Consider the following 4,119-nt stretch of genomic DNA (forward strand, 5'->3'; position numbering starts at 1 on the left):
TCCATTGAAAACTATAAATTTTTGCGTTTGTTTCCTTCTAAAACATTTTAATTCATTTTCTTTTTTATTACTTGGGTTGACTTTTTTCCTTTTTATTGAAAATAGAGTCTTTTCTCATACTGTAATCCTGATTATAGTATCTACTCCCTCTACTCCTCCCTGTTCCTCTCCAGCTCCCCTCCCATGAGAATCAAACCTTTCTTTTACTAGAAAAATTAGACTTCTAAGAGATACAACAAATTATAATAAAATAAGACATAATAAGATAAAAATTCATGTTGAAGTTCAACAAGACATACCAGCAGACATGAAAGAGGCCAAGAACAAGCAGAAGAATCAGAGACCCACTCATTCATACACACAAGAGTCCCATAAAAATTCTAAACTGAAATCTATAATGTATACCCATAGGATCTGGTACAGACCTATGCAGGTCCTGTAACTTCATATATGCATAGATCCTGTTGATTTACAAGTCCTTGCTTTCTTGGTACCCTCCATCCCCTCTGGGTCTTACATGTTTTCTCCCTCCACCTCTGCAGGGTACCCTGAGATCCGAGAGGAGAGATTTGATAGAGACATCTATTTAAAGTCTCATTCCTTCCCTCCCTTCTCTTGTGTGTGTGTGTGTGATGTCTGACTGTGGGTCTCTGTGTTTACTCCCATCACTGGAGGGGTAATTTCTATCAATGTAGCAGAATATCATTAAGAGTCATTTTATTTATAATTTCTTTAGATGAGTATTACTTGGTTTTACCCCATGTCTCTGTGCTAGCTAGTCTCTGGTTTACTGGCCATTAAAGCAGTGGTGGGTATAAGCTCCATTACTTGGAGTGAGACTTTTTCCAACTCAGACTTTGGTTGGTTACTCCCACAGTAATTGTGCCACTATTGCCCTAGCATATTTTGTGGACAGGACATGATTGTGAATCAAAGATTTTGCAGATGGGTTGGTGTATAAATTTATTCTTATTTTAGTAGATGACAAAGTACCTTCCCATACCAAAAACACTAGAATGTAAGGGTAAGGTTGTATGTAGACATCAGCATGACCTCTCCATATTCAGTGAGTTTTGTGGTTGTGGTCTTCAGCTATAGATCCTTGGTTTCTGTTTGTGGGAACCAACCTATTGTGTTGGAAACTGCCTCTGTTGTTTTGGGATTTCCATGGCATCATTTTGGCCAGCAACACAATTAGATGTACCCCTGTCCTGATATTAGAAGCTTCATTTTGTGCCAAGACATATACTTGGGACCTCATCTTCTTCATTATTTGTCATCCCCCGCATTATTTGGAGACATTGTTATGTTTTCAGTCATATATATTATCAACTTTCCAGTTTACTTGCCTATGATATCACCCCTCAAACATGTCTCAATTCTTGCTGTCTTCCTCACTGTCTCTCCTGCTCCCTATCTTATCATCCAGTTCCAGCCACTCCATCCACAGTCCATCCATAATATATGCTATATTTTTCCATCCCAAGGAAATGATTCATATGAAACCTCCCATTAAACTTTCTCTATCACTAACATCTCTGGGTCTGTGGAATATAGCTTAGTTATCACTTAATGGCTAATATTCCTACATAGTGAATGCATACCATATTTATCTTTCTGCATCTGAGTTACCTCACTCAGGATTTTTTTAATTCTATCAGTTTCCATGTAAACATCATGATGCCACTATTTTTATCAGGTAGGTACTATTGCATTGTTTAAATGTACCATATTTTCCTTGTGCAATAACCAGAAATTGGAAACAACCTAATTTTCCCTCAATAGAAAAATGTACAAGGAAAATATGGTACACTTACACAACGCAATAGTATTCACCTGATAAAATGATGGCATCATGATATTTATCAGTTGTAGGTGTTTCCTGGTATAATTGTCCAAGTGACTAATATGTTGTCTCATATAACCTGTAAATAAAAGTACTTTGATTTCTTTCTTTCAATATTGTATTCCTTTGTGCTCATATAGTTGTCTTATTGCTCTAGCTAGGACTTCAAGTACTATATTAAATAGGTGTATAGAGAGTGGAAAACATTGCATTGTTTCTCATTTTAATGGAATTTCTTTGATTATCCTCTCCATTAAAGTTGATGTTTTCTGTAAACTGTCTTTATTATATTAAGGTATGTTCCGTGTATCCCTACTCTCTCCAGGACTTTTATGATGATATTGGATTTTGTCAATGGCCTTTTCTATGTCTAATAAGATGCTCATGTGGTAGTTGTCTTGCTGTTTGTTCATAGGCCTGATTAGATTTATCAATTTATGTATGTTGAAACATCACCTCATCTCTTAGATGAACCCTACAAGATCATGGTGGATGATCTTTTTCATGTGTCCTTGGATTTGGTTTGCAATTATTTTATTCATCATTTTTTGTATCCAGTTCATAAATGGATTTCTAATTTTCTTTGATGCATCTTTATATGGTTTGAGTATTGGGAGAATTGTGGTTGTATCGAATGAGTTGGAATATATTTCTTCTGTTTCTATTTCGTGGAATATTTTGAGTTGCTATTGACTCTTCTTTGAAAATCTGGTATAATTCTGCACTAAAACCATCTGTCCTTGGACATTTCTTTGATGATAGACTTTTAATGACTGCTTCCCAGTAGATTATGGGTCTATTTAAACTACTTATCTGATCTTGATATTTTTTTTGGTAAATCATTATTTATTAGTCACACTACAAAACACAAACACACAGTTTCTAGAACTCAAACACACAAGTTAAGCAGATACACAGAGAAAACAGTTGTCCACTGAAAATGTAGAGAATGCAAGTGTCCACTTCAAATGCAGCAGTTGGATCCTATAGTTAGTCAAACACTCTCCATGGTCATGAGTAAAAATTTCAGTTCCTCTTGTCACGCTGTTTGCTATTGTTTACACAGTGTGTGAATGCTCCAGGCTGTGGTACATGGGGAGATGAAGCAGTTCTTCCTTGTCCCAGGAGTGTCACCTCTGCTTGGGAAGGTCTCCTGTCCTTGGCTCAGGACTTGTCTGATGGGCTGTCGAGATCTGTGGTCTTCTCTCCTCACTTCATTGAAGAACTCTGAGATTCACTCCCAGACAGCTCCTTGGGGTCAGATATTTGGTGTGGGACAAGCCAACCCTCAGCAGGGAAGGTATAGGCAGCCTGGGTGGCCATGTTGTAGAAGGTCTGAGTCATGGCACTCAGAGACCCCGAGAGCCGTGTGAGTTGAGAGAACTGCTCCTGGGGAAGCGGGAAATGGTGCTGCTGGGCCTGCACTTGGACTGTATCTCCATAAACTGCCTCAGACATAGCCGAAGGAAGAGCAGCAGACTCTTTCGAAGTCGTGGTGGGCCTGAGTGCTGAGCTTCTGAGCAGGCTAATTCTTGGTGGCCACTGACTTTCGGCTCAGCATCTTTTGCTTTGGTCTTTTGTCTCTTTTCCAAGTGGGAGGTCTCCTCATTTCCCTATCTGGCCTTCCTGGAGTCCCGGGAACTGTGTCTTCTCTTTCTTGGGTTTCCTCTGATCTGAGCTGATCCATCATCATGCTCTCTGGAATTGCTCTCTGATTCACTGGACTTAGCCTCGTTTTCATTTGGCTCTGATCCGGTGCATTGGGAAGCCAGTTTCTTCCCCTTTTCTCTCGGTTGTTTCTCCTCATCTGATGGCCTTTCAAAGGTGCTCTGTTTTTCTGTAGGTAGGAGTGATGGAGGGCAGGAAGTGTCTGTGTCACAGATTCCTGATTCCCTGCTCATGTTGCCGTGAGGGGCAGAATTTCTCTCTTCCAGTCTGTGGTCCAGATAATCTAACAATGACTGCCAGTGTATTCGAGGTCCAAGTATCCAGTAGCTATTTATTCCACAAGGGCGGGTGTCTCAGATGGTTGTCAGTATGTGCTGGAATCCCAAGTAAGCGGGCTCTAATGTCAGTGAAGGACAGGACTTGATAAGGAACCGAGATCAAGTAGGCAAAAGGAGACAGTTCCATCTCGCGTTCTTTATATGCTTCCAGCAGAAGGCATGGCCCAGATTAGAGGAGGAGCTAGCACCAACAAAGATCCAGATTAAAGGTGGGTATTCCCACCTCAAAGATCCAGATCACAGGTCAACCTTCCCAGTTCTCTGTTT

The 4,119-nt window shown here is 40.0% G+C and overlaps 1 pseudogene; it reads right to left on the reverse strand.

The window, feature by feature from the left end:
* Window positions 1–3,010: 3,010 nt before the first annotated feature.
* Window positions 3,011–3,747, reverse strand: LOC106022306 (annotated as a pseudogene).
* Between the last annotated feature and the right edge of the window lie 372 nt (window positions 3,748–4,119).

The sequence above is a fragment of the Mesocricetus auratus genome, unplaced genomic scaffold (assembly GCF_017639785.1).
Source record: "Mesocricetus auratus isolate SY011 unplaced genomic scaffold, BCM_Maur_2.0 Super-Scaffold_100044, whole genome shotgun sequence".
In the NCBI taxonomy this organism is placed as follows: Eukaryota; Metazoa; Chordata; class Mammalia; order Rodentia; family Cricetidae; genus Mesocricetus; species Mesocricetus auratus.